Below are 14,120 nucleotides of genomic sequence, written 5' to 3' on the forward strand. Positions count from 1 at the left end.
GGAAGGGAAGGGAAGGGAAGGGAAGGGAAGGGAAGGGAAGGGAAGGGAAGGGAAGGGAAGGGAAGGGAAGGGAAGGGAAGGGAAGGGAAGGGAAGGGAAGGGAAGGGAAGGGAAGGGAAGGGAAGGGAAGGGAAGGGAAGGGAAGGGAAGGGAAGGGAAGGGAAGGGAAGGGAAGGGAAGGGAAGGGAAGGGAAGGGAAGGGAAGGGAAGGGAAGGGAAGGGAAGGGAAGGGAAGGGAAGGGAAGGGAAGGGAAGGGAAGGGAAGGGAAGGGAAGGGAAGGGAAGGGAAGGGAAGGGAAGGGAAGGGAAGGGAAGGGAAGGGAAGGGAAGGGAAGGGAAGGGAAGGGAAGGGAAGGGAAGGGAAGGGAAGGGAAGGGAAGGGAAGGGAAGGGAAGGGAAGGGAAGGGAAGGGAAGGGAAGGGAAGGGAAGGGAAGGGAAGGGAAGGGAAGGGAAGGGAAGGGAAGGGAAGGGAAGGGAAGGGAAGGGAAGGGAAGGGAAGGGAAGGGAAGGGAAGGGAAGGGAAGGGAAGGGAAGGGAAGGGAAGGGAAGGGAAGGGAAGGGAAGGGAAGGGAAGGGAAGGGAAGGGAAGGGAAGGGAAGGGAAGGGAAGGGAAGGGAAGGGAAGGGAAGGGAAGGGAAGGGAAGGGAAGGGAAGGGAAGGGAAGGGAAGGGAAGGGAAGGGAAGGGAAGGGAAGGGAAGGGAAGGGAAGGGAAGGGAAGGGAAGGGAAGGGAAGGGAAGGGAAGGGAAGGGAAGGGAAGGGAAGGGAAGGGAAGGGAAGGGAAGGGAAGGGAAGGGAAGGGAAGGGAAGGGAAGGGAAGGGAAGGGAAGGGAAGGGAAGGGAAGGGAAGGGAAGGGAAGGGAAGGGAAGGGAAGGGAAGGGAAGGGAAGGGAAGGGAAGGGAAGGGAAGGGAAGGGAAGGGAAGGGAAGGGAAGGGAAGGGAAGGGAAGGGAAGGGAAGGGAAGGGAAGGGAAGGGAAGGGAAGGGAAGGGAAGGGAAGGGAAGGGAAGGGAAGGGAAGGGAAGGGAAGGGAAGGGAAGGGAAGGGAAGGGAAGGGAATTTTACAGTCCCAGATAAACAGCCACTAAAGTAATCCAAAGCAAAGTTGTACAGGACCTTCAAAACTAAAGCAATTAAGCAATGAGAGTTCCTGAGTATGTTAGTTTTAATTTTCAAATAGATATTAAGGAAGAGTCAGAGGGACCTTACTATTATGTCTGATAATACAGAATATGGGAAGTGTGTTTGGGACCTTGCAAATCAAATCGTATTGACCTGTATCAGTTTAATATCTATCTCAAGATCTCATGCAATTTTTATTCAGCTCCTGACCAGGATTGTTTTCCTAGAAACCATTCATCTCCATGGAAACAATCAAATATGTTGATAGCATTATGTTATCTGCCAGTGATGAAATTAACTAATGTCCATAAATCACTTTTGTTTACATGTGACCTCTAAACAAATGGAGTATAATTCCCAACATTCATATGTGGATGCATGTGATATTTGTGTCAAAAATTTTTAGTCAAATCTTAAGAGGTTTCTCCTGTGCTTATATCTAAAAAGATTAAAAAAATAAAAATCAAACAAAAAAAACCACAACAAAACAAAAAAAACCCAACAACCAAACAAACAAAAAAACCCAACTGATCAAAGAAAAAGATTGAGGAGGTACATGAAGAAAAGCATCTTCAGTGGAGTCCCACATTGCCTGATAGCATGTGGGAAGAAACAGCGGCATCCCTCAAGATAACAGCCTTCACACCTTGCTGGTTGTCCTGGTGAGTGAGAAACATCCAGGAAGATATATGTTAAGAAACAGACTGTTACAGTTGCTTGTGTTAAGATTTCTTCATCTGCTGTTTGAATTTACAAGTTGCCAAATGGCAAGGCCTGACCTACTTATTATGGAAGTTTGCTGCCTTGCTGTATCCTGGGTTAAAGATGTGATGAGAAGACTTTCTACCCTGGTATGGTCCTTAGATTATTATCCATTATTGATTTTTCATGTAGGCAGCAATGAAGTTGCAATAGGAAGTCCAAGGGCAATCAAGAGAGACTTCAGATCCTTGGGACAACTGGTTAAGGGTTAAGGAGCATGAGTAGTGTTCTCCTCTATCCTTGCAGTTGCAAGGACTGATAAGAGATGAAACAGGAAGACCCAGCAGACCAACATCTGGCTCCAAGAGTGCTGTCACCAGCAGAATTTTGGGGGTCTTGATCATGGGTTAATCTACATGACACCAGGTCTGCTGGGAATGGAGGGAATACACCTGTCCCAATGGAGAAAAAGTACCTTGCAACAGGAGTAACAGGGCTCACTGAAAGAGCTTTAAACTAGATTTGAAGAGGAAAGGGATAAAACCAGACTCACTACAGATAAGCTTGATGGCAGCATGCCAGTGTTTGAAGGATGGTGTTCTAGGGAGGTTCTTCAGTCTGCTCCATTATGTGCTGAGTACACTGGATAATATATGAAGTGTCTTTATACTAATGTGAACAGCATGAAAAATAAGCAAGAGGAGCTAGAAGCTTTGACTCAATCCCAGAGCTACAACATCATTGGCATAACCAAAACCTGGTGGAATGAGTCCTGCTACTGGTGTGCCATGATGAATGGTTATAGGATCTTCAGGAGGTATAGGCAGGGCAGAAGAGGCAGAAGGACAGAGCTCTATCTAAGGGAGGGGTTGGACTATATGGTGCTTACAGCTGACAATGACATGCTTGAGAGCCACTGGGTAAGGATGAGAGGGAAAGCAAACAAAGCATATGTTGTGGGAGTGTACTGTCAACCACACAGCCAGGACAATGACACTTATTTATTATTCTACAAATAATTAAGGGATAACTCTAGATCAATTGCCCTTGTCCTTATGTGACTTTATCTTCCCATACATCAATTGGGAATATCACACAGCAGACAGAAACAGGTCCAGAAAATTTCTGAAGCATGTTGAAGATAACTTCTTGGTGCAGGTACTAAGCGAGTTGACTAGGAATGGTGTCCTAGGTTTGTTGTTTGAAAACAGATTGGGACTCATGGGCAAAGTGGTGTTTGGTGGCTGTCTTTGTCACAGTGACCATGAAGTAGCTGAGTTTCAAATTGTTGTTGACAGAGAAAAACCACCAGCAAATCTTCAACCCTCTAAAGGGGGAGAACAGACTTCGGGCTGCTGAAGGAACAGTAACATCCCCTGGGGAATCTGCTTTTGAAAGTACTGGAGTCTGCGAATGCTGGTAATTTTTTAAGACCCATATCTTAAGACCACAGGAGCAGACAATAGCAAAGTGTCAGAAGTCAAGCAAGTGGGGCAGAAGGATGGGTTGAATGAGCAGGGATCTTCTAGAACTTAAGAAGGAAGTGTGCAGACATTAGGAAAAGGACATGCAACATGGGAGGACTACATAGATAGTTTGCCATTACAGGGAGAAAATTCTTGTGGCCAAAGTTTTACTAGAGTTCAAGCTGACCAACACTGTGAAGGACAACTAAAAGGGCTTTTTAAAATGTATTAGAAGCAAAAGGAGAATCAGAGTTAACTTTGCTCCATTACTGGACAAGGTTGGTTATCTCATAAATAGGGATGCAGATGGAGATGTTTAATACCTTCTTTGCCTCTGTCTTCAACACTGATGATGGGCTCTGAGACTTCTGGAGCCCTTTGCTGGAAGACTGGCTGGGGATATGATAAACTCCCGAAATTGTTGAAGAATTTCTGCTCCAGCTGGATGCACATAAGTCTATGGGGCTTGACAATATTCATCCAAGAGTGCTGAAAGAGCTAGCCAATGTCATCACAGGACCTGTCTCCATTATTTTCCAATGGTCCTGGGAGTCTGAAGAGGTTCCGGTCAACTGGAAGCTGGAACAATTGTCCCAGTTTTCAAGAAGGAAAAGAAGGAAGAACATGGTACCTGCAGGCCTGTCAATCTCACTTCAGTGCCAGGTAAAATTATGTATATGGTTATTCTGTGAGTTATTCAAAATCATGTGAGAGATAATACAATCATTGGTCATAGCCAGCACAGGTTCATGGGAGAAAGTCCTGCTTAACTATCTTAATTTCATTTTATGACAAAGTCACCCATCTAGCTGACCAAGGGAAGTCAGTAAATGTGATGGTTTAGATTTTAACAAAGCTTTTGACCCTGTCTTGCACAGTACTCTTCTAGACAAATTGTCCAGCACCCAGCTAGACAAGCCCATGGTATGACAGCTGAGCAATTGCAGAATGGGTCAGACTCACAGAGCTTTAGTAAATGGGGTTACATAAGCCTGGCATCCAGTCACCAGTGGGACTCCCCAGGGCTCAATTTTAAGGCCAGTGTTCTTCAATGTTTTTATAAATGATCTAGATGCAGGAATCAAATGCACATTAAGTACGTTTGCCAACAATACTAAATTAGGAGGAGCTGTGGAATCCCTCAAGGGTAGAGAAAGGCCTTAAAGAGAGATCTGGGTAGACAAGAGAGCAGAGCAGTCACCAAATATATAATATTTAACTAGAGCAAGTGCTGGGACAGAGTAATCCTCATTATACATATAAATTGGGGGATGAGAGGCTGTAGAACATCTCTACAGAAAGACATCTTGGGGTTTGGGTTGATGACAGGTTAAAAATAAGTCAGCAATGAGCCCTGGCAGCCAAAAGAGCCAAGTGTGTCCTGGGGCGCATCAAGCACAGCACAGATAGCTGGTCAAGAGAAGTGATTGTCCCACTCTACACTGTACCGGGGCAGCCTCACCTTGAGTCCCATACAGTTTTGGGTTCCTCAATATAAGAAGGACATCAAACTAATAGAGTGTGTTCAGAGGAGGGCAACCAAGAAAGTAAAAGGTCTCAAGGGAAAGGTTTATGAAGAGGAGCTGAGGTCACATGGTTTGTTCAGCTTGGAGAAGAGAAAGCTGAGGGGTGACCTCATCACAGTCTACAACTTCCTTTAGGTGGGCAGCAGATCTCTCTGAAGTGCTGATCTCTCTCTGGTGACCAGCAGTAGGACAGAAAGGAAAGGAATGAATCTGCATGAGGGGAGGTTCAGAATGGACATCAGCAAAAAGTCCTCCACTGAGAGGGTGGTTGGTCACTGGAACAGGCTCCTCAGGAAAGTGATCCAGCCTTCAAGAGGCTTCTGGATGATGCTCTTTGTCACATGGTTCAGTTCTGGGTAGTTCTGCAAGATGCAGAGTTGTACTTGTTGATCCTTATGTGCCTCTTCCAACTTGAGATATTCTATGATTCTATGACATTATGGTTACAACTGAAACCAAAACTAACCTGAAAGCAACAAGCAAAACTACTGATTATTTTATCTTTTGTATGAAAGACCTTTTATCATAATAAAGGGTGAAAACAAAGATCTTTCTCAGCTTATTTTATTTCATTTTTAATAAAACATATAGGAGAGAAAGATAAAGATCATATTTTTTCAAAGATTTTTTTTTTTTTTTCTTTCCCAATATTTGCATTACTGGCTCTGATTCCCATGTAAGGATGTTTTGAAGATTTTTCAGTGTGACATATAAACATTCATTCTGTTTCACATGGTTCTGTTTAGAAAAGGCAATAATTGCACAAATGCATTTGCTAAAAGATTTCCTCCAAAATACTTGCTAATAACAATAATAACAACAGAAATAACAGCTAAAAGCTCTCTGAAAGGCAGAAAAGTTTCAAGTGGCTTTTTTTGACTGCTGGGGAAAAATGCTTGTTTTCTTATCTGATCTTGTTATTTTAAACATCACTGCTAAGTATTCATTAAAGGAACTTTTTCTTCACATACTCTTGAAAACTGATAAAAGCTCTTTCAACCACTTTGTTTTCCAGTTTTTGCTGGGTTTGAATGTGTGTCAGGGTTTTGTGAGAAGCTTCTCGAAAGCTCCCTGGCTCCAAGTCAGACCTATCTTTGGCCAAGGCTGAACCAATTAGTAACGGTGGCTTCATCTCTGTGATAACATATTTAAGAAGGGGAACCTGGGAGTTGTGAGGATGAGTGGCAAAAACAACACCTATGCAAACACTAAGGTCAGTGGAAGAAAGGAGAATGAAAGGGGGGTTGCACCAGTGCAGAGACTGCCTTGAAGCCCATGGTTAGATCATCCATGGAGGTGACCAGGGGAGCAGATGCCCACCTGCAGCCCATGGAGAATCCCACACTGGAACATATGGCTGCACCTGAAGAAGTCCAGGACTCTGTGGGAAGCCCCTGCTGTTGTAGTTTGGCACTGGAGGGACTGAAACGTGCAGGAGGGACTCACACTGGAGCAGCTGGAAAGGGCTGTGGGTCATGGGAAGGACTCACATCAGACAAAGTTAATGGAGGACTGTCTCCTGTGAGAGGGGACCCATACTAGAGCAGAGGAAGAATGTGAGGAGTTTACCTCAACCTTGAGGAGGCAGAGGGACAGGACTGATTGCACCTTCCATTTGCTGCCCCTTGTGCCACTTGAGGGGAGGAGGTAGGACAATTGGGAGCAAAGCTGAGCCTGGGAAGAAGAGAGGGGTGGGGGGAAGATGTTTTTAAGATGTAGAAATGCTTCTCACTGTCCTACTCAGTGCTCTGCTAAGTGTTGTTGTTAGTGTCTGAATTAAATTGATGTTCTTTTTCTTGCCCTAATGAGTGTGTCTTTTGCCCACCACTGTAACAGATGACTCATCTCTCCTTGTCTTTATTTCAACTCCTGAGCCTTCTGCTTTATTTCCTCGTACTGATTCCTGAGGGAGAAGGGATGAGCGAGTGGCCACATGCTACTCAGTTGCCCTCTGAGCTCAAACCATGACAGAGCTTCCTGTGAAAGTTAACTACAGAGAATACCTGATCTTAAAAGCATGTATATTTTAATGAAACTATTGTCAAAGATTACAAATTTTCAACATTTTACCTTAAGGAAGTCTAGTCCCTCAGAAACAAACAATTTTGGCATGGTGAGGACAATATTCTTCATATTTTGAATTTTGATTTTATATTATCCTTTCATAGATACTCTGGAACAATTTCATCTTAAAAAAAAAAAAATTTTTTTTTTTTTTTTTAATATCTGGCTATAGGGCTACATTGTATCTCTTTAAAATACCTTTCTCATAGAATTCTTTAACTTCTATACATACATACAATATAATATATATTTCATACTTTAAACTGAAAAATAGATTAAATAGATTGAATGAATGAGACATGTTAGTTTTTAAAATTTTACTTCTACTCATATAGTTTCTCTAAAGAGCAACTTCGTTGTACTAGTTCCCTTCATAACTGAATTCTGAAAAACAGTATTTCCCGTAATTTGAAATAATGTTATTTTATTCTTCTTTAATACTTGTAGCTTTAACCTGAGAGGTTCTTACTGTTTGTCCCTGAGTTTTCTCTCTTTTGTGTAGCAAAACCAGAATTGCTAAAACAGTAATTTAGCAATGATAAATTTTAGATACAGATATAAACGGAGAGGAGAGGAGAGGAGAGGAGAGGAATAGAATAGTACAGCTGGAAGAAGAGGAGGAGGAGAAGAGGAGGAGGAGAATAGAATAGTTCAGTTGGAAGGTACCTATCCACAATCGTCCAATGGCATGGGACACCAACCACCTCTCTAGGAAGCCTGTTGCAGCGTTTGACCTTCTTCCTCAACAAATAAATATTTTTTAATGCCCAGTCTGAACTATGCCACTTTGAACAATTTTCACATGTCCTGTTACTGGATCTGAGGGAGAATAGCTCTGCACCCCCCTCTCCACTTCCCCTCCTCAGGAAGCTGTAAAGAGTAATGAGGTTGCTCCTCAGCATACTTTTCTTCAAACCAGACAAGCCCAAAGTCCTTAGTCGATCCTCACAGGACATGTCTTCATGCCCTTTCATCCAGCTTTGTTGCTGCCTAGACACATTTGAGCACCTTCAAATCCTTCTGCACCCAGCACTCAAGGTGAGGCTGCACCAGCATTAAATGCAGTGGGATAATCACCTCTTCTGACCGGGTGGCTGTGCTGTGTTTGAGGCAGCCCAGGATGCAGTTTGCCCTCTTGGCTGCCAGGGCACACTGCTGCCTCACCCTGAGCCAGCTGCCAACCAGCGTCACCAGGTCCCTTTCTGCAGGGCTGCTCTCCAGCTACTCCTCTCCCGGTTTATCCTTGTGTCTGGCATTACTCTATCCCAGGTGCAGAATTCAGCATTTGGACTTATTGAATTTCAGGCCATTGATGATTGCCCAATGTTTCAATCTATCTAGATCCCTCTGCAAAGCCTGTCATCCTTTGAAAGAGTCAGCAGCACCTCCCAGTTTGGTATAGTCAGTATGCTTGCTAATGGTACGTTCAACACCTGCTTCCAGAAATGATGACTAGATAGACATGTACATCTGCAAATGTCATGACAGACCTCAATAAAACGATAAAATACAGCTGCCAGAAAACCATGATGCCTGTTCTATTATAGGACATGTGTTGTTTTGCATATACTATATTGAACTCAGTGTCTGGCCTTAAAAATCTACAAAATGAATGGATGCCAAACTCGTATTTGGATGCGAGATTTTGATTCTGTTCCATAGCCCTTTTCCCCCAACTTGCCTAATAACATTTATTATAATGTAGTTGTGACTGATTTTTCAGCTGGAAATTTCAATCACTTTTCCCTTATTTTGTTGGGATTAATTTTAATTTTATTGCAAATCTTTGTATTTTGTTATTTAACTTTCATAAACATGAGCATTTCAGGGTTGTCAAGCCAAAAGAAATAACTCATGGGTTAACCTGGACTGGTCATAGCCTTTGTGTCTGTGTGCCATAGCCCGGAAGTGAATAATTCACCAAATTTTTGAAAGTAGTGAAAAATATTAAGAAAGAAAATATTTGTTTTCATTTTTTTCCTTTTTCCCTCTTACTTGTCCTTACACCTATGTACAAAACAAGAATTTTCTACAGTTAGCAACTTCATGATTTATATCAAAATAAGAAGTCCAGCAAATTGCTAGTGTATTTTGACAGGGTGACACAAGTCAATGTTAAATTTGATAGATTCCAGTCATATATGCATTAAAATGAAATCCTTTTGACTAATACACTGAGCTCAGGACTCATTTGTCTTTTTATTTCCCTCAAAATTTTGTCTTCTTTTTAGCACTGTCAGAAGCGTTAGCTCTCCTTCATACTGCTTATACTGAGAAGGCTTGGAAAGCCTTGAAATACAATGTTGAACTTTCCTCCCAACAGTATTCAGAAGTCTGTTACTAGGAAGCTTTCTATCTTTTTTCTTGTAAAAGTATTGATTACTCACTAATGCACATAAATCTGAGTATTACTCTTTCTGCTGGTAATATACTCCCAAGTATGGAATAAACCATCCATCTCTACTTCTTTACCTTTTTCAAAGTAAGTCTGAGGTGTTTCCTTAGTGTGTAAACTAGTTATCTGGAAAATTGTCATTATTTTAGAAAGAACAAGTTTTAAAAAATTATATAGGGATTACATGCTCTTATGAGTACTTTGAAAATGATGGCTTTTCCAAAAAAGTCTTAAAAGCATTTACAGGAGTAAAAAAAAAATAAAAAACCCTAAATGTATGTGTGTGTGAAATGCTTTCAGTAAGGAAAAAGAATCCCCTACTTTGATGATGTTAAATAGATACCAAAAATTACTGTCTTTACAGCTTCTCTCTGGTAACCAACATTTTTCCCTGGTCCTTTTCATTTCCACTCCTATAACTGCCCTTCCTAAGATTATTATATATAATGTAATTTTGATTGCTTTAATTGAGTGTCTTATGAGACAGAAACAGAAAAAGAATGAAATAAGGAACGAAAAGAGAAAAGCATATGTGAAAGAAATACGGTAGTCTGCATGGGATTTGGATTCAAAATTAGTTTTGATAATCTGCTGTGATTAAAATATTGCAACTGCATTATCTATGAAAGCACCTACAAATCCAGGGCAAAACCAGTGTGTTGCTTCTATGTGTAAACATGAATTGCTTTGCTTTCTCTAAATCTTACCACAGATCAAGAAATTGGAGCAAGCACAGTCACAATCAGAGAAAGCTATTATAGAAAATGAAAATTAAATAGTTGTTAAGAGTTCCTGTAAGTTCTGCAGTATGTTTGCATGCGCTAAATGAAAGAAGAAATGGGACTGATTTACTCTTCTAAACTCCTTTCAATATCATAGTGATTATTATGGCTCAGCTCTCAGCATGTGTTTGCTTTTTGCACCTGGGACTATGTTGATTTAGAGCAGATAGTAAGAATTATCAATAAAATGTGGTATGTTAATTTATTTCATTACAAATTTTGAAGAGATAGTTTAGAAAGAGTTTGTCCACTACTTTTTAAGCTATTGTTTTTGATATACAGTTTTCACATACCACTCTCTATTATAGCAGTTTAGCTGGTGGTTGAAAGGAAGTAAAATGATTATTAAACTATTTATTAAATGGAGGAATATATTTACATATCCAGAGAGTACATAGAAAAGTAACCAACAGCAGAAAAAGGGCTTTGGATAAGTTGTTTTCATCTCAGCTCTGTATTTTACAAATTGGAGAAGTCTGCCACTATAAATGCTTAAGCAAAAATCACTAATGTATTTTGAGATGAGGATATAAGAGCTTCATATCATTTTATGTAATGTCTTCAAATGAGTGTCTGCCACAAAATGACGAGTACTGAGTACTTTTAAATTACTATTAAAATTGCCTGAAGGCAGATCAAACATGGCTGGTGCCCTGAAAGCTATGCCATCCAACTCAGGTAACCATTTTTTTTTTTAAAGTGTGCTGATTCCATCATAAATATTTAATTCAGTCTTAGTAAACATACATATTACTTGAGATTTTGTTATTTTTCCTTCCTCACAGACAATTCCTTCCTCTCTTCCTCTCCCCCATTGTTTTTTTATAGACATTGTTTATGCAGTTATGTTCCCAGAGGAAATAAGTAATTATACCAATCATATTCATGATAGAGTTGATAAGAAATATATGAGAAATGACTGGGGTCTGGTGGTAGCCTGTTAATTAGGTTTAACAAATTAATAAAAACTCTTGAAGTCCCTTAAACTTCTTTGAAACTTCCAGACATATGGGCCAACATAATTTTGAATAGATGCAATAAAACAACATTAGTTTCAGCTAACAGTGGTGGCTCAGAGTTCTCAAATCTTTCCAAAGTTAGTGTCATAAGTGTTGTGTCCCTATTTCTCAAGACAACAACTCAGATTCACTAATTCACAGGTCAGGATTAAAGTGAAACAACACTAAGGATTCTTCAATTCAAACCTCAAGTTTTATTTTCTCACAACAGATATTGGCATGAAATTTTGTCAAGAATCTTTGCAACCTCTGCACCAAGCAGTAAACCTCACAACATACACCGACAAGCTGCAAATCTTATAACATGCCCTAATAAGTGGCAGAGGTGTCTCACAAGCCTTGCCTTGATGCAGAAACAGAGAATGGGAGAGTAAAGGAGAGAAAGAGAGAAAAAGAGAGTGAGAAAGACAAAAAAGAAAGTTTCACAAGTCCTGGTTCCAGCATTGGTCCAGTCAGCATAGTGGTCCAGTTCTGGAGAGGCACGGTTGTCCTTTTAGAATTCCTTGCTCTTCCTGGTGAGCACTTGGAATCATTAGGGTAATTAAGCATCATGGACCATCTATGCTTCTCTAATTCTCCTTGATTTGGTACATGTGTAGTTTATATGTTCAGATTCTTCTAGAAATGTGTCAATGGGCTTGGAGATCATTGGGGAGTTCCTCCCTGCTCCCTGCAGGTATGGCTGTTGTCTGATCTTTCCTTTTGGTGCATGCATCATGAAAGCAGCTCCCCTATTGGCTTTTTACGGAGTCTCTCAACATAGGGAAGTTCAGACCCAGAAAAATGTTTTCCCAACTCCATGCAATCGCCTCTTCTCACCATGTCTTCCTGCTGTTGCCTGCACAACTCTGGCATGCTCAGAGAGACTGTCTTTTTTACCAAAGTTCTTTTTCAGATGTTTGAGACACAACTATGATTTCATTGGACTGTCACAACAAGACAAAGCTAGAAGATTTAGTAATTTATTTTTTTTTTTTGTGATCTGTCATCTTTTTTCAACAGATATATTGAAATGTTGTCAGAAAAAAAAAAATAAATAACCACAAAATCAAGTATTAGAATAATAATATTAGAATAATAATATTATGCTAATCTGAGTAAGTTATAAGATTATGTTGATAAAGTCCAAGAACTGGTTTTCATTATTCCATAGTCAAGTGCAGGTTTTCTCTACCAGGAAAGTAATCCACTCTACACTTCATCTGAGTGATTCAATGTAATTAAGGCCAGTATTAATTCACTCAAGTCCATCTCAACCCATTAATTTCTCCAGGCATATTTTTATGAGTAAGGGTTTTGAATATAGGTGGACAGATTTTAGATTCAGGTCTATTAGATTTATGTTCTTTTGTGGAATTTCTGTCTGCTAAATTGCAAAAAAACCCCTAAAAGTGAGGAACTTTTATCGGTATTTAAATCTGTTTTGCAGTATGTTCAACATGCCAATAACAAAAAGAATGTACCTTTTCCTGGAGAAGTGGGTTTGGTAATTTAGAAACTGCTTAAAAGCAACACTTAATCGGTTGTTCCCATGATAATCAGGAACATCTCTTTTGGTTAATGTTAAGTGTTAAAAATAAAATCATGAGAATAGCTTTACAAAACGTGAATGTATATATCTCACTGAATGTAGTATATAAATGGACAGAGTTAGGTTTAGAAGTGATAAACAATAAAGGAGATGGTTCTCATGGTTATTTTGATCTTTCATTAACAGATCTTTACCTGCAAAGACTGTGGGTTTGTTTATGTATAGAAATGTGTCATTTGTAGTGCGGTATTTACTGCATTATGATTTCCTTCCAGAACAACTGAGACAATTCTTTAAAGTCTTCACTGAGATATACACCACACTCCTTCTCTTCAGGTGCACCTTGGGTTTATCCCGCTTCCAGCTATTTTGTCAACCGTATTGCGTCACTATTAAATTTCTACTTCACAATTAACATCCATGTTCATTTCTGAAGTATAGACACCTTTCCACTTACAATCATTTCCAATTTTGTGCATTTTAGTGTTTCTTCACAAGAAAAACACCTTAAATCTCTTTATAATGGGTGTTTTCAGAGCACTTTCTCTCTCTTGTTGAGCCAATTTGAGCTCCATTTCCACCTGCTACCACACCCATGTTTTTCAAGTTCATCTGTTATTACCACACACTCTGAACAGCCATTCAAGTTATAATGAAGATATTAAAGAGTACAGGACATTTGTCAGATAGATGACAAAGGTCTAAAGGATCCACTTGGTGTTCCTTCACTGCTGATAAATTATTGACACTTAGTCTCTGTTACCTGTCAGTTTTGTGGCACTTTTCTAGCACTTTTACCAAGACTGTATACCTCACTCAATTTTATCTGTGACAAAATGTAGATAACAGAATTATGCTTTGAGACTCAAATACAAAGTATAATAACATCAATATGTTTTTATGATAATACTATGACTTCTGTACACCTCAAGTAGTATTGCCCACGATTCTCACCTGTAATTTCAATAACTTATTTTGTATCACTTTAACATTTCTGTTTCACTTTCCAAGAAAAATGAGGAAATGATATGCAGCTGTGACTTTTGAGCAATAAGAGGACCCTGTCTAGAATGGTGTCCTAAAATAGAAGGAAATGTAAATGTTTTCTAATAACCCAGAAGAAACAACACCATTTTAGGGTTCTGACATGGTTTAAGCCCAGAGGGAAACTGAGCACTATGCCGCTTCTCATTCACTCCTTCCCCTTTGGGAATGGGAAGCAGATAATAAACAGCTCTGGAATCAACATGAAGAGAGGGAGGGATGATTTACCCATTATGGTTAAAGGTAAAAGACAGACTCATTAGTGGAAGAAAAAAAAAAAAAAGATACATCAATTTATTTTAAACAATAGCAACAATAATATTTAACAATCAAAAAGAGTAGGACAGTGAGCAGCATAACACCTTAAAAACACCTTCGCCCCACCCCTCCCTTCTCCCTTCTTTCCGGGCTCAGGTCTGCTCCTAATTCCTCTATCTCGCCCTCTATACCACCCACCCCCCCCACCCCC

The sequence above is a fragment of the Athene cunicularia genome, assembly GCF_003259725.1.
Source record: "Athene cunicularia isolate RWA chromosome Z unlocalized genomic scaffold, athCun1 chrZ_part3, whole genome shotgun sequence".
In the NCBI taxonomy this organism is placed as follows: domain Eukaryota; kingdom Metazoa; phylum Chordata; class Aves; order Strigiformes; family Strigidae; genus Athene; species Athene cunicularia.